Raw genomic sequence first — 24,039 nt, forward strand, 5'->3', positions numbered from 1 at the left:
AGCTTCTCTTCCTGCTGGCAATGTTGATGTTTTGTTGCTGGTCGTTATCTCTGTAGGTGTCTTTTGGGCTATTCCCAGTCTGTTCAGGTGTTAAACTCATCTCCATTGAGTGGTGTAACACCCGTTAAATAAAACCTTTAAAATTCCTTTCCCCAAGGCAAAGAAAACCAAGCCTGAGCAGAGAAATAAGGTTTAAAAGAACCAAATTCGGTACATTTACAGCAGTGCAATGGCAGGCAGCCCAGAGTGTGGGTGTCAGTGAGGCCCAGAATGGAATTGTGCCGTGGTGCTCCCCAGCAGCTGTGGCAGTGCAGGCCCAGCCAGCGCTGAAGCTACAGCAGTGGCAGCAAGGCTTGGCCCCAGTGGCTGGAGATGGCAGAGGAGGGTGGCCAGGATTGCAGAGGATTCCAGGCGAGGATCTGTGGGCAGGTGCAGGGGCTTGGCCCGCTGTGGAGCCCTGGCTGCTGCTGCGTTGCCTTCAGGGCAGGCTCAGGGGCGGCCTCCCATGCTCCTGCTGCAGGCGGGAAGTGCAAATCTGCGGGGCTTCAGAGCCCTTGAGGCCAGGCTGAGGGGTCCCCCGTGTTGAGCTGTGCTGGCGGCTGTTTCTGGCCTCAGGGACACTTGGCATGGGCCCCTTGGCCACCAGTGGTGCTGCTTTGCACTCGTTAGGCAGGAGCCGATGTCCTGGCTGGGTGTTGGCAGCAGCAAAGTGCCAGGGCAGGCTGTGTGCCAGCCCAGCTTCCTGTGGGAGAATGTGCCTTGATATCTGCTCCAGTGGTTGCTGAAGCAGTGAGAATTGCTTTTGCCCCCCTGTTAGGTGCCATGGTGTCAGCAGAAGATATTGAAGCCTTCCTGCTCAGGGCATTTCAGTGCCAGGCTCTCACAGGCACCCACAGCTGGGCGGGTTGAGCTGAGCATGGGGCGGTGACCTGTGCTGTGTCTGATTCTCCTTCCTTAATAACAGCCTGTCTTGTAGCTCTTTTCCCTTCTGCTGCCCTTGCAGAGCCATCCACAAACACATTTTCTGCCTCAGGCCAGGCAATGTCCCATCAATCTGTCCCAGCCTGGGTCTGGAGCTCTGTCCCTTGAGTGCAGTCCTGGGTTCCTTGCCAGCCCCTCTCCAGGCTGTTCAAACAGGAGGCTGGGTTAAACCCTTGCCCTGTCCTCAGTTCTAAATCCTCCTGCATCAGTGAACAAGTTTCATACTGTAATAACCGAGCCCTGCTCATCCATTTAGAGGCTCTTTTGGTTGTCAGAGCTTTAACTTGATGTCAGACTTGAACTATAGGAGATCCTATATAGAGTTAAACATTTTAGCAAAAGAATTCTTTAGGCAAGACCCTGTTTAACACCCACCTGTAATTCAAATTCTTTATCCCTGTCTGGAAGGCCCAGGCCAGCTGCCTCAGTTAATCTTCATTTTAACACTTGAAAATTCTGTGTTTCCTCCTGCTGTGTATCCATCCAGTTTGTTGACTGGCAGGATAGGAGTGTTGTAGGGAGACATCCCTGGCTCCAAAAGCCCTGCCTTTAACAGGGGCTCAATCCCAGGCTGTGAGCCCTTCCTTCCCTCTCTTGGAACAGGGTATTGCTTGTCCTGGTTGCTTTAAAGTAATTTGTAGCGGCTCCATATCTAATTTTCCCTCTTTCTCTGGGGCTGCCCACACTTTGGGGTTCACTTCACTATGGGCCTTGTCAGATTTTGGCAAAAGGTAGAACAGAACTGGCCTCTGTATCCCTTTTGCAGTATTAAAATCCAGCTCACAAATTCCTTCCTAGTTAATTACAATCACAGGAGGAAGAAAAAGGAATTAATTTATTTCTGACCTATCCCCCACAGCTTCTAATAGTGGTTGAACAAATCATACCTGCTCATCTTTCCCACTCATTTCCTTAAAAATTAAAACATTCCTTTGCTATTTTCTCCCTAGGTCTAAGATTCAGAGTGGATTGAGAGGCCCCTGTGTCCATCAGGAAATGCCTCCTCTCAATGCAGACCCACCCTGAATGTTCTCAAGGGCTGCAGTGTGGAGGGTCCCTGGTGTGATGGGAGCTGTGACAGCCCTGCCAATCCATGTCCATCAAGGGGTGGACTTGCTGGTCCTGAGGGTGCTGCTGTCTGTGCTTGCAGTGTCCTTGTGCCCTGCAGCTGGAGCCCTGGTTCCTTGCCAGGGGCTGTTTGGGTGGGCTCTCCCCTGCCGAGGAGGGCAATGCCTCTGCCAGGTGCTTGTGGCCGAGCCGTGCCCTGGGTGCTGGGGCCCCCTTGGGCCCTGGGGTTGATCCCTCAGGGGCTGTAGGAACTGTGCCCTGGCCTTTGCCTTCAGCTTGGCCTTTTGCTGCTCCCTTCTTGCACTCACCTGCTGTGCCTTTGTGCCCAAGTGCTGCAGGGCCTTCTTGTGCCCCTCCTGCAGCCCCCTCGTTGCCTGTGGGTGCTTGTCTTGCTTTACAAGAGAGGTGTCTGCTCGGGAAGGCAGAAAAAGCCTCTCTTGGAATGGAGAATGCAAACCCCCTCCCTTTTCGTTTTTAGACCAGTGAAATCAAGGGGCTCTCAGGCAAAGATATGGGAATAGGAATGCCTGTTCTTTACTAGTGTGTATAATAAAGCAAACAAACACCAACAGCTGCGGCACTGACAGCAAACAGAGCCCGGACCCAGTCCCGGCCTTTGGGCTGCGGCGCTTTGCCCTTGGGTGCAGTTCCGGGCACGGCCGGCAGGGGCGCTGGTGGCTCCCACGGGGCAGGGCAGCGCATCCCTTCCATGGGAACCTCTCTAAACGGAAATAGAGCAATCCCTTCATCTAACTCTTTCACTTTTTTACCTTCTCTAGCATTTTTCCTGTGTTTTGAGAAAGAATTTGGAGAGGGCTGTCTTTTAACTGAGCTGCTAGTGTTTCGATGAGCTGCTTCCTGTGGAGGGAGAGAGTTTCCTGAACAGCCGGAGCTATGGTTACCAAGGGGATGTAACTCAGAGCAGGACGGGGTCAGGGGAGGATATCCCGCCGAGGCTCGGTGGGAGTGTGGGCAGGGTCTGCTGCCGGAATCGGCATGGGGGGATCTTCCTGTGGAGCCCGAGGCGGAGCGTGGGTAGCCCCCACATGGCTGATGGCAGCTGATCCAGCAGCTGCCGGCAGAGCAAAGGCAGGTGGGAGAGCCCGGCAGCAGCGGCGGTGCCCAGCGCAGGTGGCACGGGCAGGGCAGCCGGGGATGGGATGGCTGGGACCCCCCCTGGGTGCGGTGGGCGCGGTGACCTCGGAGCAGGCGGCAGGACAGAGCAACCCCCATCTTCCCCAGCATGGCCGGCAGAGCGGCCGCGGGCCAGGCAGTGGGAGCAGGGCACACAAATTGAGCGACAGCGCCGGGGCAGGTGGAGCTGCTCTGGGCAGTGAGGCCACACCTGGGATGGAAACCGGGACGGGCGGAGCTGAGGCGGGCAGCGAGCCGGGACGCAGGACAGGCGCCTGGGCCGCGAACGGAGTGGGCAGCACCTGCAGAGGATCCCACTCTCTGATTTTTTCTCTTGTTCCCTTCCCTTTCATTTCCCTTTGTCTTTTCTTATTTTGTCTTTGCTGTTTCTGATACCTCAAAGATCATATTCTCTTGAAAGATCCTGTCTAACATATGGCATATTCTCTTTCTTCTAGATTAAATGGGGTTTTTTTACAAATAAAGCCAGAACCTAACAAATCTAAACTTCTGCATGGATACTTTGAAATGGTCAACCAGCTAACTCATGACCTCCAAATGTTGTTTTTCTCTTCACCTTTTTATTTCTCCTTTGGCAAATTGAACATCTCTCAGTTACTGGCTTTGCTACTCCAAAAATCCCAGTGCACCCATAGTTCCTTAAAAAATGATCACACAAAGCTTGACTACCCAGTGGGTTTTCTGATTCAAGCCTTCTAATATTTTCCTAGTAAGCACATTTTATTAAGCAATTGTCTTCCATGAAGAAGTTTCCATTTCCCTGATTTATCTTGTTCACTTCCTGTCGTGTTTAAATCTTTTTTCTCGGCTTGCCTAAACTTTGGAATTTCCAGTTTTTCCTCGTTTGGAGTTAATATTAACTTAAGTCTTTCTGCTGCATCCTTAGCTTTGTGATGTGCCCCCACTTTGCCCAGTTTGCCTCTCCTTTGGCCCGGGCCGGGTTCCCCCCGCCCGCAGCGGCTGGAGCAGCCGAGAGTCCCGCGCTGCCCATCCCGACCTGTCCCGGCTCCATCCCCGCTCCTGCCGCGGGCTGCGAGGGCTGCGGGAACGGGGCACCGAGGGTGTGGCTGCTGCTGGGGGAGGAGGAGGAGGCAGGGAAGGGCAATGATAAAGGGAAGGAGGAAGTGGAGATAAGACAGAGGAGGAGGAGGGTGAACGGAAGAGAAGGAGCGGGAGGCAGAGGAAGAGGAGGGACGAAGACGGATCAAGGCTGAGCTGAGGGAACCACGCCGTCGATCCCTGCCTGAATTCGCAGCCCCCACCTCTGGGATCATCATCCCCCCATTGCACTGGTGAGCGGGGAGGGGGAGCTCGGCCTGGATATCCCGGGGTGTCCCTGGGTTGGGTCTTTTGGGGGATGTTTGGAGAATGAAGAAGTCCAAGGCTGAGCGGAAAAGGCCCCTTGGGGGGACACCGGGGGGTGGCGGTGGCGGCTGCCGGCAGAGGCAGCCTGGAGGAGCAGAGCCCTGTGTCCCGCAGGAGCCCAAAGTGGGGAGCCCAGAGAGGGGGGAGCGGCGCCATTGGCGGGAGCCTCAAGAGCCTGGAGAGGGGCAGGGGGGACTCCTTGGAGCCGCTGCAGCCCAGAGCAGAGAATGAGGGGAGAAGGGAGCCCGGGAGCCCAAACAGCCCCCGCATCCTGAAATAGAGAGAGTGAAGCCGGGGGAGCTTTTGGCATTGCTGGGATTGCCAGCAGCCTGGGCAGGGCGGGCACCGCGCACAAGGGGGACCCCCAATCCAAGAATGACCCCCAACAGCTGGGACGGGGGAAAACCCCTGAACACCAGAGAGGAGGGACCAGGGATGGGGAACTCCTGGGAGGCTTTTTCAGGGCTGAATCTTGGTGTTTGGGAGATTTTTCTGGAGCCCAGATGGCCAGTGACTTGTAGAGATGGACTTGGGCAAAAGGGACTTTGAAACTCAATGTGTGTTGGGGGATGTGAAAGAGGAAAGCCTTATAAATATGATTGTCTTGCAAAAGATTATGGGAATATAGAAAGTATAAGGAAGATTGAAATGAAAGCAGGCTTTGAGATACCTTAGTTAGTGAACAACTGGAAAATAATGGTGTGGCTTGACTGAAGATAATCCGCTTTTGATGAAACAATTCCCTCTGCTCGCAGAGAGATCCAGACCCTACTAGCTCAGCAGAAGGGGCTCAAAGAGGAGTTTTTAGGGTTTAAAATGTAACACAGTATGGTGATGTAACGATTCTTACAGGCTGTATGTAAATGCTCTAGGATTTGTATCTTGTACTAGATTGGTTAGTGAGAAATAGAATATTCAACGCAGAAGAAAATTTATTGTGTTGTAATGGGAACGTTACTGTGTTATGCTCTTGCCTGTCTTACTCTCTTACCCTCTCACCCTCTCTACCCCTCTCTTCTCTCAGCCCTGCTCCGAGCTGTGCCTGGCGGCTCCAAGCAGGGCCCTGCACCCAGGCCCTTTGCAATAAACCGCAAGTTCCATGTCCTGGCTGCAGAGCTCTCTCGTCTCCATCTGTCCCCACCATCCTACCCCCTGACGCTCCTAGAAACGCTCTCATCCCTTGTTTTCCCCAAACCAGGATTTCCCATTGCCAAGGCCTGGGAGGCTGTGAGGAAGAGGAAGATGCCCCGGGACACTGAGGCAGGTGAGGAGGAAGTCAGTGCCCCTTTCCCCTCTGTGCTGCTCCATCTCCCAGCCCAGCACGGCCCCGGCTGCAGCTCAGCCCTGGGGGGATCTCCTTGCCCTTGCCTGTGGCACGGAGGCAAATCCCATCCTGTCCTTGTCCTTCCTCCCCCAGAGCAGGAGCTGAGCATGGAGGACAGGGAGGACAAATGCCCGCGGCAGAACCTGGTGGCAGAGGCCGTTTTGAGCGGCTCCACGGCGCAGGAAGCCAACGGGGAGGAAAAGCCCCGGAGATGCCGCACGAGGAGGGGCTGCAAACGCAGCTGGCGGGGATCTGAGGGGGAAAGAGCCAGCCTGGGCCGGGAAGGCGGCCGGAGACGGAGCCAGAGCTCGGAGCTGGTGCTCCATGAGCAGCTCCATGATGGGGAGAAGCCCCACACATGCGAGGAGTGTGGGAAGAGCTTCAGGTGGAAGTGTGACCTGATCAAGCACCAGAGGATCCACACTGGGGAGAAGCCCTATGAGTGTGGGGAGTGTGGGAAGAGCTTCAGCCAGAGCTCCAACCTGATCACACACCAGAGGATCCACACTGGGGAGAAGCCCCATGATTGTGGGGAGTGTGGGAAGAGCTTCAGCGTGAGCTCCCACCTGATCAGGCACCAGAGGATCCACACTGGAGAAAGGCCGTACAAGTGTTCCCAGTGTGGGATGTGCTTCAGAGAGAGCTCCAGCCTGATCACGCACCAGAGGACCCACACTGGGGAGAGGCCCTACGAGTGTTCCAAGTGTGGGAAGAGGTTTCCAACCAGCTCCACTCTCCTCCGTCACTATCAGAGTCACATGGAGGAGAAGCCCTTCCAATGCCCCGACTGCGGGAAGGGATTCAAGCACAACTCCTCCCTCATCACCCACCGGCGCATCCACACAGGGGAGAGGCCCTACGAGTGTGATAAATGCAGGAAGAGGTTTCCGACCAGCTCCATTCTCCTCCAGCACTATTGGATTCACACAGATGAGAGGCCCTTCCGCTGTTCCGACTGCGGGAAGGGATTCAAGCGCAACTCCACCCTCATCACCCACCGGCGCATCCACACAGGGGAGAGGCCCTACAAGTGTCGCCAGTGTGGGAAGAGCTTCTCCAGCAGCTCTGACTTGACCCAACACCAACGGAGGCACCACTAAGGGAAGCCCTGCGAGTGCCCCGAGTGCGGGCAGAGCTTCGTGCGCTGCTCCAGCTCCATCCCCCACTGGAGGAGGCACTTTGGGCACAGCCCTGGTCACTCACATTCCCTGTGATCCATGTTGGGAACACACCTGGCTGCTTCGCCTTTTGGTTTGGCCTTAATTTTCCTCTGCTTCACCTTCATCCTTTAAAAACCCCCAAAACTGGGTTAAATGAAGGAAATTAATTGAATATATCTGAAGTTCCATAATTTCTCAGTTGTTTTAGACGGAATTTAGGATTTGAGGACACGTTCTGTGTCGAGTACTGCTGTTGCTAAGAGGAAGGATGTTAATGTCACCCTTCTTGTGTTGCTAAGAACTCCTCCCCTGACCCAAACCCCAGCTCCACCCTTGGGATGCCCTATAAAAACTGCCTTTGTCTTGTCTTTGGGGGGTAAGAAATGGATTCCCAAAGGATCAGCCCTTTTCCCACTGGATTGCAAAGGATCAGCCTGATTCTCCACTGGATTCCTAGAGGATCAATCTTTTCCCACTGGATTCACAGAGGATCAGCTCTTTTCCACTGGATTCCCAAAGAATCAGCTCTTTTTCTACTGGGTTCCCAGGGGATCAGCCCTTTTCCCACTGGATTCCAAGAGGGTCAGCCTTTTTCACTGGATTCCCGGAGAATTCTGACTCTGTCACTGTTGTTTTTTTGTTTGTACTACTGCATTCGTATTTTTAATTTTTCCTAATAAAGAACTGTTATTTCTATTCCCATATCTTTTCCTGAGAGCCCCTTAATTTCAAATTATTATTATTAGTAGTAGTAGCAGTATTAGTATTAGTATTAGTATTAGTATGTTGTTATTACTATTATTATTAATCAAAGGGAGAGAGTATATAGTTTCCATTCTAGTGGAGGCTCCTGAAATGGGGAGACACCCCCAAGGATGGGCCATGTCAAATAGTTCCTCATATAGGTAAATGAGTTTATGGTTATGCATGAGGGTCTATGAATTTGCAACAGGCTGATGTAATCAAGCCGTCATAATTAAGGGGTGTCTCCAAAAATAACTGGGGGGTCTTGAAGGCCATAACAACCTTCGCCCCTTGGTCCTTGTCTCCCATGACATCAGCCTGTTGCATATTCATAGACTTTTGCATATCCATAAACTCATTTACATATTCTAGGAACAAACAAAATTGGCTTTGTCCTGTTTGGGGTCCCACCCCCGTCCCAGCTCAATTTGGGGTGTCCCATCCCTCTCCCAGCTCAGTTTTGGGATCCCATACCTCTCCCAGCCTAATTTTGGTGTCCCATTCCCCTCCCACCTCAATTTTGGGGTCCCGTTCCCCTCCCAGCTCAATTTTGGGGTCCCAACCCTCTTTTCCCCGCTCTCCCTCCCCTTTCCAATCGTTCCCCCAGTCTCCTCCCCCGTGTTTGGTTTTGGGGGCTCCAAGCCCCTTCTGCTCCGTTTTGGGCTCCCGACCCCGTTTTGGATTAATTTGGGGTCCCCAGCCCATCCCCAGGGTCACCTTCCCCCCCTCCCCAAATCTGCTCCTGGCAACTGATGAGTCATCAGCGAGACACGCTCTGATTGGCTGGAAATTACCCCGCGCCGTCTCTGAGTATTTACCGCAGTGAGAGGCCTTGGTCTGTGGCTGGCAAGTGATGAGTCAGAGTCGGGCCGGGCGCTGATTGGCTGAAGATCGCTGAGCGGGGCCAGTGCATCGGTGCCGCGCGTTCTGATTATTCGGGATCTGTTTTGGGGTGGGGACGGGAGGAACTGGGGTTTCTTGAGGTTTATTTGGGTTTATTTAGGGTTTGTTTGGGGTTTATTTGGGGTTATTTATGGACTAATTGGGGTTTCTCTTGGGTTTTACTTGGTTTATTTCTGTTTATTTGGGGTTATTTGGAATTATTTGGGTACTTTGGAAGTATTAGTGTTTTTTTGGGTTTATTTGGGTTTATGTGGGTTTATTTGGAATTATTTGGGGTTCTTGGGGTTAATGTTGGTGTATATGGGTTTTTTTTTTTCGGTGTGCTTGATATCATTTGGGTTTTTTTGGCTTTAACTTCGGGGAGATTTTTTTCGTTTTTTGGGGTTCTTTGGATTTGTTTGGGGTTATTTCGGGGATTTCTATGTATTGTTTGGGGTTGTTTGGGGATATTTGGGGTTTTTTTTCAGGTGTTTTGGGGTTGAGTTATTTGGGGTCACTTAGGGTCAAAAGCTCCGGGTGATTTTCTACTGCAAAAATCGGCAATTTTTCCTTCAAAATCCGAGAGTTTTCCCCCAAGAAACCAGGAATGTTCTCTTAAAAATCCCGGACTTTTCCCAGCCAATAGCAGCGCGCCCGGCCCTAAACCAACCAATCACCGCAGGTCTCCCCTCGGGAACACCAGCCTCTCTGTGCACCGATCCAACCAATCACTGCATGCCTCCCTTCAGACACGCCCGCCTCTCACACACCGAACAAAGCAATTACCGCGTTTCTCCTCTCAGCTATTCTCGCCGCTCTCGACCTGAACCGACCAATCACCGGGCGTTTTCCCTCAGCAATTCCCGCCTTCTTTGCCTCTATCCAACCAATCACCGCGCGCCTGCCTTCAGCAAAGCCTGCTTCCCCCGCCCATCTCCTGTCAATCACCCCGCCCTCTACGAAACCAACCAATCACCGGGCGTCTCCCCTCACCAACTCCCGCGCTCTCCGTGCTGCTCCAGCCAATCAGAGCCGAGCTGGAAGCAGCGCCCCTTGACCCCAGGTCCGGGCATGGAGCGGGCGCCCCCTCCCTACCCCGTCCCCCGGGACCCCCTCAGGGACCCCCGGGAGCCGCCCCGGGCTCGGGCGGGGCCTGTGGGAGGCGCTGGAGAGAGCGGGGGAGGCGCTGGGAGAGGATGGGGGGCTCCGGGAGCTGCTGAGAAGGCGCAGGGACAGGTGAGGGGTCCTGGAGGGGTCGTGAGGGGAATTTGGGGAGGGGTCTTGAGGATGTTTGGGGGGTATTTGGGGAGGGTCTGAGGGGAACTTGAGGGGATTTTAGAGGGGTCTGAGGGTGCTGGGGGTGCTTTGGAGGGGAATTTAGGGAGGGGTCCTCGGGGGATGTCACAATCCATCCTCACGGACGGGTTTCGTGATGGTTCATGGATTTGATCTAAGGGTGCAAAAAGAACCAACACGGTACAGTGGGGTTTGCAATGGTAATCGAAACAAATGCACCTTTATTGAATGACCACAGCATAATGCGATAGAGGGATTAAGGGAGAGAAAAAGATGGGGGAAGAGAGAGACAAAAGAGAGAGAGAGAGAAAGAGAGAGGGGATAGAGCTACCAAACGTAGAGACGAAGTCCTTTGGTCCAGTCCAGTCGAGGACCCGCCTGTTGCATCGGGGAAGTCTCAGAGGCCCAGTTCATCTGGACCCCAATTATACTCTTTTTCATTGGGGCAAGGGGGATGGATTTTGCAGCCGAAACAACGGTAGTTTATTGTATCTTCGGGGGGGGGGGGGGGGGTGGGAAATAAGGATACACACAGTCCAAGTTTGGCAGCAGGCGAGAGTCACTGTTTTCGTTGTCCACTGCCTACACCTGCAACATCCATCTTGCTTTGGGCAGCTTTCCTTCCTCGCCCTGTACACCTCCCCCGAGTTGGGGCTTTCAGTCCCAGTCTCTGGAAGAAGGTGAGAGGGGCCTTCTCACGTAGGGATTTCATGTCTCAGTCCCTTGATGAAGAGGTTTCTTACATCTCTACTTGTCTGTCACGGTGGTTATGAACGGTCTTCTCTTGGAGGAGGAGACCACCCTAATGCTCAAACCAGCCAGGCTGAGAGGTAGGGAGGATTCCAGAGCTACTGTGCAAAAGGGCAGGATGCCCTGTGAGCTCAGTGTAGTGTATAACAAACAACATCTGTGAAAACAGCAACTTAGCAACGCTTTCAGGCCTCAGGCACATGACTTTCCCAGCCACCGGATCAGCAAACGAGCGTTTTAATTTTTTGGTGGTCTCTCTCCATGCCAATCGTAAGGCAGACGAGGGATATTTCAGACAGACTCTCATAACACGGAACACACTTGTTCCCCCAGCTCCATAAGACTTGATGCAGGAACAAAAACATTCCTGCATTAACCACCAAAGGCCAAGGGGCGTTTGGCCACTTTCCCTTCTGCACCACATGCTCGGGCAAATTGCGCAGACCAAGCAGCCTTTCCCCTCTTCCCCATTGGCCTGAAGACACTGTGCACCAAGAGAAAGCTCCTGGACACCCGGCTATCCAACACAGCAATTTAATGTTCCTCGAGTGGGTGAAGGGAAAGGAAGTGCTGGCAGAGGAGAGGCGTTCCCCGCAGGCTCAGGCGGCCCCAGCAGACGCAGCCTCCCGGACCAGTTCTCCACAGCGCCGCGGCAGGACACTCAGCCACGGGCACACAGGAAAGGCCGCGACTTCCAGAGGCGGCGGAGTTGGTCTGGCATCCTCTGGAGCCGGGAGGAGGGAACGCTCTGTACAGCTAAAAGGATGTGCAGAGCTTGAAGCGCCACGCATGAGATGGCAGGGCTGCTGTCATCCGTCATGTCCTGAAGGGCTGCAGAGACAGAAACAGAGGCACAGTCAGAGGCTGGATCTGCGGGGAGCTGGGCAGAGCCTCCAGCCTCGTCCGTGCCACGCAGCTGCTGGCACGGCCTGGAGGAAGCAGGAGCCAAGAAGGACGAGCTGGCAGCTGCTGGCCAGGAATGTCCCGCAGGCCCCTGCAAGGTGTCTGTGCTGTGGCCCCGCTGCCCTTGGGGCGCGCAGGGAGCGGAGCCGTCGGCGGGCGGGCCAGGGAACGCAGCTGCCAGCGGCAGCCCCCGCCGAGAGCCCGCGGGCCTCACTCACCGCTGCAGATGATGCGGAACTGCGGCTGCTGCCCGGTCAGGTAGCGCCCGGCCATCCCTGGGGAGCACAGAGCGTGTCCTGCCTTCAGAGCCACAGCTGCCGCCCACGGGTGCTGCCAGCCCTGAGGCCACACGCCCTGCTGGCCCGGCAGGGCTCAGCCCGGGCCCCTGGCGCACGCTGCCGCCCCAGGGCACGGCTGCCAGAGGGCGGCAGCAGCAATGCCCAGGCCAGCGGGGGCTGCACATGCCCGCGCCCGGATCCTGCTGCCGGCACAGCAGGCGGGGCCGGGGCCGAGCTGCGGCAATGGGGCGGGCCAGGGAGGGAGCCGGGCTTGGCGCTCACCCATGAACCTGACGGCCGCCTCTCGCAGGGGCCCCTGTGCGCTCCGCAGGTAGGGCAGGGCCAGGCGCAGGTGCTCGGCCGCTCGGCTCCTGTCCTCTGCCAGCTGCAGAGAGCGGCAGGGCACGGAGGGAAAGGGTTGATGCGGGCCCTGTCCCTGGGGCGGGCGCTCCCTACGGCCGGCGCTGCTCCCCCTGCCCACAGAGCCCTGAGGCCCAGCCAGCAGCCGCAGGCGCCAGGCTCGGCACGGGGCACAGGGCCCGGCGAGCCGCGGTGCCGCCCCGCAGCAGAGCCCGGCTGGCTCAGGGCTCCGTCTGCACCGGCCTTGGGGCCACAGGAGCCTGGAGCAGAGCCCGCACGGCCCAGGGAAGGGAGCGGCGTGTGGGGCGCAGGCCGGTGCCCCTGCATGCGGCACTGGGCAGGGGCCACAGCTGCCAGCTCCACAGACTGGGAACCGTGGGCAGGCGGCTGCTCCAGGGATTGGGCTGGGCATTCCAGGCTGTCCTTACCAAGCACTCAGCAAATCTCCACATTTGATCCGTCTGCAGCAGCTGCTTGAGATCCTTCCTCTTCAGGAAGCTCACTGCAGAAAGCAGCGTTTCCCGAGAGGCCTGCAGAGCAGCAGAGACCCAGAGATGGCACCGCAGCCCAGGGCACAGGAGCCGCATCTCTGTGCCAGGGCTGGGAGGAGGCTGGAGCCCGTCAGGTGCCAGGGGGTGGGGAGACAGCTGAGCCCCCTCCCATGGGGACACCCAGGAGGCCTCACCTGTGCCACACACTGGTTCTCATCATGGCAGTGGAAGAAGAGTGGGAGCAGGCTCTGGCTCACAGGCTTCTTCAGGGGCTTTTCTCCCTTTGCCACTACAAAAGCGATCACGTCTTGGAAGAGGCAAATGGAGAGCAGCTGCACAAGGCTGTTGTCCTGTTGGAAAGGAAGCCAAAGCCCTCCACATCCGCTGCTCCAGGCCCCCCTGTGCCCAGGCCCAAGGCAGCACCCAAGTGCCCGTGGCTGGGGGCACAGAGCCTCACATTGTCAAAGAGGTGCCAGAGCGCCTCAGCCAGCTGCAGGGCGATGGGGCAGCCTATTGCCAGGTCTTTCTGCAGCATCAGGAGGCTGAGCACAATGAGGGTCTTCTCCACGATGTCTTCATCCCTATCCCACAGTAGCTTCACAAGGCTTTTGGTCAGGCTGTACATGCTTGGATCCTGTGTGCAAAACAAGGCTGGGCAACCCCACGCTGCTGCTGCTGCTGCTGCTGCTGCTGCTGCAGGGCTCAGAGGCTGAAGGCCTGTCCCAAAGCATTCAGGCAGCTGAACAGCGAGCCTGGAGAGCTGGGAGCAGCTGCCACAGCTTTTAAAGCCCAGCTAAGCCCAAGGGGCTGCTTGCCCCAGCCCCACGCTGCCGGCACAGCTTCAGCTGCTGCCTCCTTCTCACCATCAAGGTGAGCACCACGAGGCCTCGGAGCGCCACGCGACGCATCTCCCTGGACTGGCTCTGCAGGTGCCTTGTCAGGATCTCCAGGACTTGTTCAGCGCATTCGCTCAAGTCCAGGCAATCCAGGAGCTGCAAGGCAAAGAGCAGGCACAGAGGTGCCAGCTGGAAGGAGCCCAGAAGTGCACAGGGCCGAGCCAAGGCAGCAGCACAGGGCACGGGCAGTGTCCCAGGCAGCTGCGGCTACGAGAGGGCAGAGGGCTGGGAGGCAGCTCAGCCAGGCAGCGCTGGCCATGGGGCTCACCTCCACCAGGAAGGCCAGGGCGGGCAGTTCCCAGTCTGAAACGCCTTCGCTGAGCAGCTCAAAGAGGCAGGATGCCATGCTGCAGCACCATATGGTGGAGACACGGTGCATCTCCCTGGCAGGGAGGAAAAGGCACCATTGCTCCTGAGCCGGGCGGGCAAACCTCTCCCAGGGCTGACTGGCAGAGCTCTGCTCTGCTCCCGAGCACCCCGGGGGCGCTTTGGGAGGCGGCTGTTCCCAGGCACCCTCCTCTGCCGGCCTTTTCCAGTCTGCTCATCCCTCCCTTGGTGACAAGGCCCTGCCGCCCATGAGCACGGGGACTGCGTGGGGCGTTGCGGGCACAAAGGAGAGGGGCGGTGGGGAGAACGAGGTCTCACCTGGCCAGCAGACCCACTGCACAGTGGCGGGTGTCGGCACGGAGCAGCGTGTCCCAGGCACGCTTGCGTTCCATGGACAGCACCACGTGCTCATAGTGCATTGGGCAGAGCAGGGCCTTCAGGGTCTGCAGCGCAAAGCTGTGTGCAGAGCAAAGGCCAGGTCACGCTGGGAGCCCCGGCTCCTGCCCTGGGGCATGGGAGGGATGGGGAGACTGGGAGGACTGGCCCGGAGCACCTGTTGGGGCTGGCGGAGAGGCCGTGTTGCTCCTGGCATCCCTGCCAGAAGGTCTCAACCTCCTCTGGCATCTCCTGCGTGCTGATGTAAGCTTGGAAGAGCAGATGCAGAAAGAGACTGGGGAAATACTCCAGCACGGCAGGCGAGCGCCAGGCCAGATTGAAGATTTTCCACAGTGCCACGGTTGCCTGCAAGAAATAAAACAGCCAGAGACAATGCTCAGTGGCCAAGACATCCACGTGGCAGGGCCTGAGTGTGCAAGGGAGAGGTCGAGGGAGACACGGGGGCAGCAGCCGGCCTGGTGCCCCTGAGCTCTGCCCCTAAGGCAGGATTCAGCCCAGTGCCTGAGGCAGGGAGATGCAGCTGGGGGGAGCACAGAGAGCTGGCTGCTGGAGAGGCGGCCTGGGGGCTGGCAAAAGCCAGCACCAGAAACTCACAGCCAGGGCAAAGACCCCTGCGTTGTCCCCATGGGAGGTGCACACGCTGTGCACTGGCCAGGCACTCAGCACATGGAGGAGCAGCTGCAGCGCCGGCTCCGCAGTCCTGCTCGAGGACACGATGGTTCCCCACATGGTGGCGGCAGCTCTGTGGGGTCAGAGCTCTGTGTCAGGGCGGGCTCGGCCACAGCGCCGTGGCCTGGGCAGCTGCAGGGCCCCGCGCTGGCCCTCAGCCCTGCCTCTGCCCACTGCCCCCGGCCGGCAGCGGCCAGCCAGCCCACGTGGGTACAGGCCCGGAGGGGCAGGGAGGGAGCGTGGCACCAGGCTCAGGAGCTGACATGGCAGCACTGGAAAACAGAGGAGCCAGAGGATCCTGAAACTGCCCGCCTGTCTGGCAGCCAGCAGGGACAGGCTCTACAGGGTGATGGGCCGGTGAAACCTAAGCCCTCAAGGCACGTGGGGCTGCCCTACCTGTCACAGCATGGGGCCCAGCGCAAGAGGGTGATCAGCACGTCACAGGGGCGTTCCTGGGCCAGCTCCAGAAGGGCCTTGTCCAGCCTGTGCCCAGCAGACTCATTGGCCGTGAGCCACTGGTGGATGTACCTCACCATGGCGGGCACCTGCAGAGGGCACAGGGAGACTCGCAGAGCTGCCAGAGCAGCAACTTCCCCTGAGAAGTGCTTCCCTTCCAACCGCATTGGGCCGGGTCTCAGAGGCCGAGGGAGCCCGGCAGAGCCGGCTGGAGGCGCCACACCACTGCTGGGGCCATCGAGCCCTTGCCCCAGGCTGCTTACTTGTGTTGGATTGGAGACACCCTTCTCCACAAGCAAATCCAGCATGGCAGCACCGGTCTCGGCATCGAGGAATGGAAGGTTGGCCAAGATGCCCGTGCCCACACCGGCAGTCTCTTCCTGCCAAGGGCACGTGATGAATTCACAGAGGGTCTGCAGGAGAAGGGCAGCAAGAGAGGGAGAATCCGTGGAGTGTTCCAAGCCTGGTGCTTGGCTGAGCAGTGCCAGCAGGCCCAGCCCAGGTGGGGATGGCCGCAGGTACCTGCGCCGTTCTGCCCAAGCGGCCACGGGCGACTTCCTGTTCTTGTGTCCCGTCCTTGGCTGCATCTGGCAAAGAGCGAGCGCAGCCAGAGCTGAGGGGCTGCGGGAGAGGCCAGAGAACACAGCCCAGCCCTGCGCTCCCCAGGCAGGGAGAGCCTCGGGATGCCCTGGAGGATGGAGCGCGGCTGCCAGGGGCTCCAGCCCAGCTTCTGTCCTATCCATGGATATGTCCACAGGGATGGGATGGAATGGGATGGGATGGGATGGGATGGGATGGGATGGGGCCAAGCTGGCTACAGGCACCAGTCCTGCAGCCCAGCTCTGATACTCACACTCCTGCAGCAGCTGGAACTGCTCCAGTTCTTCAGGCTGCTGTGCTGAGGTAGCTCCAGCCTCTTCCTCCTCCAGCCAGGCCAGCTTGGGCACGCTGGGGAGTCTCTGCTCCATGTCACTCTTTGCAGTTAGGAGCGCTTGCTGAAGCAGAGAGGCCTCGGAAGAGCTGGAGATGAGCAAGTGCTGCAGTTGTGCCTTGAAGGCACCTGCAACAGAGGAGCCTCGGGAAGGCTACAGGACAGGAAGTCCCGCAGTCTGTCCTCGAGGGCACCGGCCGCAGCGATGGCAGACGCTTGGGAAATGCTCCATGTCCCCGAGTCCTGCAGCCCGGCCTTGAGGTCACCTGCACAGGGAACGCCTCGGAAAAGCTCCGGGTCAGCAAGGAACGAGCTGGCTGTGTGGGGGCTCCTCACAGCCCTGCTCTGTCCCGTCCTGTCCCGTCGCGTGCACCGAGCACTGTGGCGTGGCCATGGCGCCGCCAGCACCTACGTCACACCGTGTCACAAAGGGTCACCGTCGCACACTCTGTCCCTTTCCATCCCACGGTGACCACGGTGCACTGTGTCACAGAGAGCCCCAGGACACACCTTCACGTGCCCTGGGGACACCCCCAGCCCACCGAAACTGCCCCAGCTTGCAGGCAAGACCTTGCCCCAAGTGTTGAAGACACAGCCCAGCAGGAACTTTAGCAACAGCCCAAACAAGAAGCAGCTGCTCCTCTGCTCTGCCTGCTCAGGGCAGCAGAATGAGCCCCCACGGCTGCCAGCGCAGCAGAGCAGGAAGGGCACCGGGGCCTTCCACAGGCCCTGCCACGGCCTCTTTGGGACCAGTTCCGGTGCTGGGTGGCCGGCACACTCGCAGGGGCGTGACACAGACACGGGATGTGTGGCCCAGAGCTCCAATGCTGCTCTGTCCCCTGGGCAACGCTGACAGCAGCAGCAGCTGTGGAAGAGTCTCTGCCAAAGGAGATTTGCCATCCCCAAGGCCTGCCAATGCTGGTGCCTCTCTCCTGCCACAGAGACCTGTGGCCTCGGGGGACATCTCTGCCAGAGGACAGCCAAAGCCAACGTGCCTTGGTGTCTGTGTGATCTTTTCTGCAGGTGGCTGTTGGCAGGAGCACCTGGAGCAATTGGTGGCCACACTTGGTATCTGTCAGAAGGCAGAAGCTGTTGTCCCTTCCTGGAGTGATTTTTGCTCAGAAGTGATTATCTGCAGCACAAAACCACCATCCACTATTGACATTCACAGGACAATGACATTCTTACAGAGATGCTGTCAAGTTACCTTGTGTGCTTCTGGCTGTTTTTCTTTCTCTCTGGATGAAAACATCAGCCCAGCGTCTGATGCTGGCCAATGCTGCAGGTGCTGCCCGTCTGGCTGTGGCCAGCAGCTCATGTCCAAACACAAGCGGGTGCCTTCTGGGCAAGGGGATGGACTGGCACGAGCAGCCATTTTCCCTGGTGTCACGGTTTGATGCTGGCACAATGCCACTGCCCCCATGAAAATACATTCTCTCTGGTGTCTACTGTGAGATGTTACCAGGAATAGAGTGAAGCAGGCTCCAGCTTCGGAATACAAAGAAAAAAATCTTTGTTAACTTACAATATATAAAAGAAACACACAGAAAGAATGAAAGCCTTCCAAACATTCCTCCTCCCCCCAACCAAATTCCCAATACATCACAGTAAGGCAAAACCTTGGACTCGCAGTTGTCACCCCTCAGGTCACCAACTGTCAGTCCATCACCACCCCTCAGATAATCAACTCTCAGTTCATCAAGGAGAGAGGAGTCCCTCTTGTGCCACAGGCTTCCCCAGGAAACACAGTTGAAACCTCTTGCGTTTCCATGTCTCACGTGGCACTGCCCAGAGATCATTTCCCATGGTGACATCTTCCTTCCATGCCCAGTGCTCTCAGCACTGCACATGGACCAGAGCTGCTTCTGGGGTTCCCCTTTTAAGGATGCTTTGCCCAGTTCCAAATATGAGCACAGTCTCTCACTTTTGGGACACCTGTTATTACAGCGCCCTGAGTGGGTCGCTGCTGGTGAGAGAGAGACGGTGAATCTTGTTTCTAGATCAGAAGGCTGGATTTATTGATATATGCTATATAATACATTATGACTATACTAAATAGAATAAAGAGAGAGATTTGCAGAGCTGCTAGGCTAGCTAAGAATAGATAGAAAGAAATCCACAACAAAGCTGTGGCCAAGGACTCAGTCCCCAGCTTGCACCTTGTGATTGGCCCTTAATTATAAACAAGAAGCATGAGCCAATCAAGGTGCCCCTGTTACATTCCACAGCAGCTGATAATAATTGTTTACCTTGTCTTCTGAGGCCTTTGCCCTCCAGAAGATGCAGAAATCCAAAAGAAAGGATTTCTGTGAAGAAATGTCTGCGACATCTCACCTTTCTAAATTGTATAAAATAAAAGAAAAATGCTGATGTGGAATGAACAGGAAATTCCTTCACCTATAAAATATAGAATACTAACAAATCACTAAAACAATCCTACAATATAAGAGAATTGCAAGAAACAATGCAAGGAAAATTCAAGTCCAATGCAGCTGAGTTTCAGGAACAGTCCAAGAGCCGAAGTTGTTCCCTTGGAATATCTGAGAGTTCTTTTTGGTCCTGAAAACAAACTTCTGCAAAAGTGTTCCATCAATAGTTATCAAAAAACCATTGACCGTCTTAACACAATTTTCAAACAATTTAAACAATTTGGACAACTTTGGAATGTCCTTTCTGGCCCTTCAGTGCTTCAGAGCTGCTGCCCGCTATTTTTAATCTTTTTTATTTAATTTTAAATTTATTTTTTTTTTAATTGAAAAACAAAAGAGCAGCAGCCAAGCAGAGCAGAGCCAGAGAAGGAAAAGGCCCTGGGGGCCCTGGCCCATGCTGGACCAGGAACCCCAAAACTGGCTCACAAAGGGGGACCAGGACCGGTAGGCAGAACCAGAATCCCCAAAAACATAAGGAGGCCACGCAGTGGGCCCGGCCCAGGAACTATCTCAGCCCAACGGCCCAAGCCAAACCCATAAAGCAGGCTCTGCATTCCCACAGGCCTGAACCCTGCTGCCAGCACAATGGCAGCACGGATAGTGAGATGCTTCCTTTCCCCAAAACCACTGAGGCATGCCAGCAGCAGGGAAATAGAAGCAGCCCCAAAAATCCTCAACTCGGATCTAGGAATGTTTGTTCCCCACAGCAAGCAAGCCATGATCGCTTCCCGCTGTGCCCCCTGCCTCTGCAATGCAAATGCATCAGGTGTGTCTCCCATCTGCCTCACGGCACCATCCCGACCGGGCTGGGGACCAAAGGCAGAACTTTCGGCAGAACCCACCTGCCCCTCACCACTAGGGCACAAGAGGGGCGGCAGAGATGGCAGCCCCCATGGGACAGCAACCGACCAAACACTCCCCAACCCGCCGAGAATGCTGATCTTGAACGCAGGCAGGCAGGCTGCCCCCAGAGTCAGCTGGCGGGCAGCCCCCCCTCCACAGAAGGAGAGACCGACACCCTCTTCCCCTGTCCCAGCTCCCCCAGCAGGGGCAGCCCCGGGACAACCTGAAACATTCGGGCGGGAAATCACGTTGGGTGTAGGTGCAGCCGCGGGCTGCTCCGAGGGTCCCGTGGGTTCAGCGCCGCCTCCAGCACCATCCTGAACAGGGACCGCCCCGGCCCGAGGCGGCGGGGACGTGCGGGAACACGCCGCCGCCGTGTCCTCCAGCCCTGAAAGCGGCGGCAGGCACGGCACGGGGCCGGCGCCGTCCCCCGCCGCTGACTCCGGGGTCCGCTGCGGAGGCGCAGTCGCAGTCTCCGTCGGAGCGCACACAGGCAGCAGCGGAGCCGGGAGAAGCGGCGGAGGAGCATCGCCGCTGCTTAGCAACAGCTCAACCACAGGAAGTGCTGTCTCTTCTGCCTTCTCCGACGCAGGCGCTGACAGGGGCGGGGAGGCCGGTGAAGCCGTGGGCGGGACCGCCTGGAGAGGCGGAGATGGGATCACTCGGAGAGGCGGAGCTGGCAGGGCCGGGGAGGCCTCAGAGACTGGTGCCGCCCCCATGTGTGAAGGAGGTGGAGTCTGAGAGGCCGGCTGTGGCTTGAGCGGCGCCGCCTCCTCCCATCCCCCCGGAGAGAGAGAAGTGGGGGAAGGAGAAAGTTGCCTCTGCGCAGGCTCCAGAGAAAGAGTAGAAAAATCTTCTTCGTACGGCGAAGTTTCAGCCCCCCCCGCCGCGAAGCAGTGGGGGCTGGGAAGCAGAATGTCCTCCCCCACCGGGTCTTCTCCCAGGGACGGTGGAAACGGGGCCTGTCCATAACAGTTAGAGATCCATTGAAAAGATGCTGCTCTGCCTTTCAGAACTGGGAAAAGCTTTATAAATGCTGGGTAGATAGAAGGAAGGACACGTCCCTGGCTCCAGACGAACTGGAAAATGGAGTCCATGCACTCCCAGACAAAGACATCCAAAGTGTACAGGACATCAGTAAAAAACACAAAAAGCTTTGCCCATCGAAAGAACTCATAGAGATCTGTTTTTGACAGAAAGAAACCATCTTCTCTACACCAGTGTTTCCAGAGGGCAATAAGCTTCTCCTCTGAAGGGGAGAATTGAATCTCTTCTGGCAAGGCATGTGTTTGCCATACGAACAGCCAAAAGCTACAAAGGGCTGGTTCATCAGGGATAGAAAAATGAACAGTACCTTCTGAAAGAGTCCAGCTTGCTCTGGCCAGCTCCACAGGTCTGCTGCTCTTTTCTATCATCTTTCCTGAAGGTTTTCCAGAAGAAGGTTCTCTTTGTGGTCAGCCTTGGCTGTGAACTCTGTCCAAATCAGGATCTTCAGTTCTTCAGCTCCTGGCTTGAATCCACTTCTTTGGTCGCTTCAAAGCAACCATCAAATGCTACACATACAGGATTTTTACCCAGTGCAGCAATTTTGCTCCTCTGGTCTTATCAAATTAATTTCTGCTCTGACACGAGGAGTCACCAGATATTACAGTGCCCTGAGTGGGTCGCTGCTGGTGAGAGAGAGAGACGGTGAATCTTGTTTCTAGATCAGAAGGCTGGATTTATTGATATATGCTATATAATACATTATGACTATACTAAATAGAATAAAGAGAGAGATTTGCAGAGCTGCTAGGCTAGCTAAGAATAGATAGAAAGAAATCCACAACAAAGCTGTGGCCAAGGACTCAGTCCCCAGCTTGCACCTTGTGATTGGCCCTTAATTATAAACAAGAAGCATGAGCCAATCAAGGTGCCCCTGTTACATTCCACAGCAGCTGATAATAATTGTTTACCTTGTCTTCTGAGGCCTTTGCCCTCCAGAAGATGCAGAAATCCAAAAGAAAGGATTTCTGTGAAGAAATGTCTGCGACACACCTGTCCCTCCCAAATTCACCCCCTGGGGCCGAGGGGTCTCAAGAACAAAGATCTTCCTCACTGAAGGCAGAGGGCACCACCACCCTCCTCATCCATCTCTGTTCATGCCACTCTTTGACATCACATCACTGCACTCTCTTGGCTCCAAGCCATTGTCTCCCCCTAAATGTAGTCTCTGTGTCACAGGAAAAATGGTTCTGTCCATGGCTGCACAAGAAAAGTCCAGCCAAAGGCCACTCCATCATCTCCTCCCTCCTAGGATTCTTCTCAACTTCTTTTGACATCTTTCACTTGCATGGACTTTCATCACACTTGCCCATTTTCTCCTATTTCATCCCTACCTTCTCATTCAGCTCCAGGAGGATCAGCATTTGTAAGGTTTCCATCATCCAAGAAAAGGGTTAAAATCTCGGGCTCTGCCTGCCCAGAACGCCCACCCTGGCCCTGCCGGGCACCTTCTCTCTGCACCCCTTCTCCTTCTCGGCTGTGCTGCCAGCACAAGATGGCAAATTTCAAGGTGGCACAGGCACAGACACCGGCTCTCTCTCTCTCTCTGGGGGCACTGCCCGATGCCTCTCAGTGCTCCTCCACCCTTCCGTCCTGCAGGGGCCTTCACCTCCCTTCTCTGTCCAAGGCCCAGCTCCCCTCACCCGGCCGCATGGCTTCCCCTCCCGCACCCAGCCCGCAGCCGGGCAGGGCAGCTCTGAACCTTTCACCCACCGGAACCAAGAGAGCTTCCCCTGGGAGCTCTCTGCTTTTAACCCCCTGTGTTCTCAGAGGTGAATCCATGTCCTCAGGGGCCACACCAGGTGCCAGTATTTAAATCTGAACACTGACTGGTTTGACCACAGCATCCCAAAAAACTCACTTCCTTTTCAAACCAGGACAGCGGGACCAAGGGTTCTGAACAGAAAATCCTGAACGAGCTCAGTAACCCAAAAAATGGGCTTAAATGTGAAATGAGCGGCTCTGATTGGCTGGTCCAGCACAGCCCGCGCCTCTCCATCCCCGCCCCCACCTGCCCAGCGCCCCAAGGTTCCCTCTACCCAAAAAAACCCCCAGCACGGAGCTGCAGCGTCCCGGAAAGGCCTCAGCCAATAGCGGCGCAGGCAGGAGGCAGCTTAGCCAATGAGAGCTCGGGGCGTTGGATTGCCTCATCGGTTGCCGGGCAGAGCCCGTGGCCGATCGCTGCCCAGAAGCGGCGGCAGCCAATGAGAGCGCGCGGCGCTGCCGAGCCCGCCCTGCTCCGGACTGGCGCTCCCAGCGCAGCGCGGCTGCTTTGGGGCTGCTGCTCCCTGCCCGGCCCCGGCCATGGGGCGAGGGGCGGCAGCTGGGGCCCTGCTGGTGGCACTGGTGGTGCTGGGAGCCCCCCCGGCTGCGGGCGCGGAGCTCTCGGGTGAGCGGGGGGCGGGAGGCGTTGGGACAGGGGGGGAGAAGGGGGAAAAGGGGGCGAAGGGGGGAGCCCGGAACGGAGGGGGAGGAGAAGGGACTCCTCAAAGGGAGAGCGGGAGGGGCTGAGGGATGCGGGGAGGGGAGGGAGGGTTGGGAGAGGGTGGGGAAGGGGGGAAAAGGGGAGGGGGGACCCCAAAATTGAGCGGGAGGGGGCTGGAGATTGAGGGATTTGTGGGAAAATGGGGAAATGGGTCCCCAAAAGTGATTTGGGGAGCGGCCGGAGGTGGGAGGGGAGCGGATGTGAAAGAGGAAATGGGGGAAGGGCGGCAAAGAGGAAGCGGCAGCGCGGGCAGGACGGTCCCATGGCGGCCGTGGGGCACAGCGGGTGTGGAGTGGTGATCCAGGGTGGCCCCCGGAGCGCTGGGGGCATGCTGGGGGGACAACCCCGGATCTGTGTTCTGCACTCACAGGAGTGTTCCAGGAGATGAGAACGAGAGAGTGTCACTTCATTATTGGTACGGAGAAGGTGAGGTTCGTGAGGAGGTACATCTACAACCGGAAGCAGTACATGATGTTCGACAGCGACGTGGGGGTGTTCGTGGGAGACACCCCCTATGGGGAGACACAGGCTCGGTGCTGCAACGGAATGCCGGAAATACTGGAGGATAATCGGGCTGCGGTGGACACGTTCTGCCGGGCCGGCTACGAGCTTGCTGCCCGTTCCTCACGGGGCACCGAGGTGAGCGCTGGGCAGAGCGTGTCCCCTCGGGTCCTGCCCTGCCAATGACCCTGGAGCCCCTCAAAACGTCTCTGAGAATCAGCCCAGGGCCTTCAGCCCTCCTTCGGAACAACCCCGGGGCCTCCTGTCCCACCCAGTGACCCCCGTGGCTCTCCCAGTCCGTCCCA

At 56.8% G+C, this 24,039-nt stretch overlaps 1 pseudogene; it reads left to right on the forward strand.

Annotated features, from left to right (window-relative positions):
• Positions 1–24,039, forward strand: part of LOC128945566 (zinc finger protein 208-like) — a 200,177-nt pseudogene that overhangs the window by 158,338 nt on the left and 17,800 nt on the right.

This window comes from Melozone crissalis, unplaced genomic scaffold (assembly GCF_028551555.1).
Source record: "Melozone crissalis strain CALT ecotype California unplaced genomic scaffold, PUWL_Pcris_2 ptg000066l_1, whole genome shotgun sequence".
Classification (NCBI taxonomy): Eukaryota; Metazoa; Chordata; class Aves; order Passeriformes; family Passerellidae; genus Melozone; species Melozone crissalis.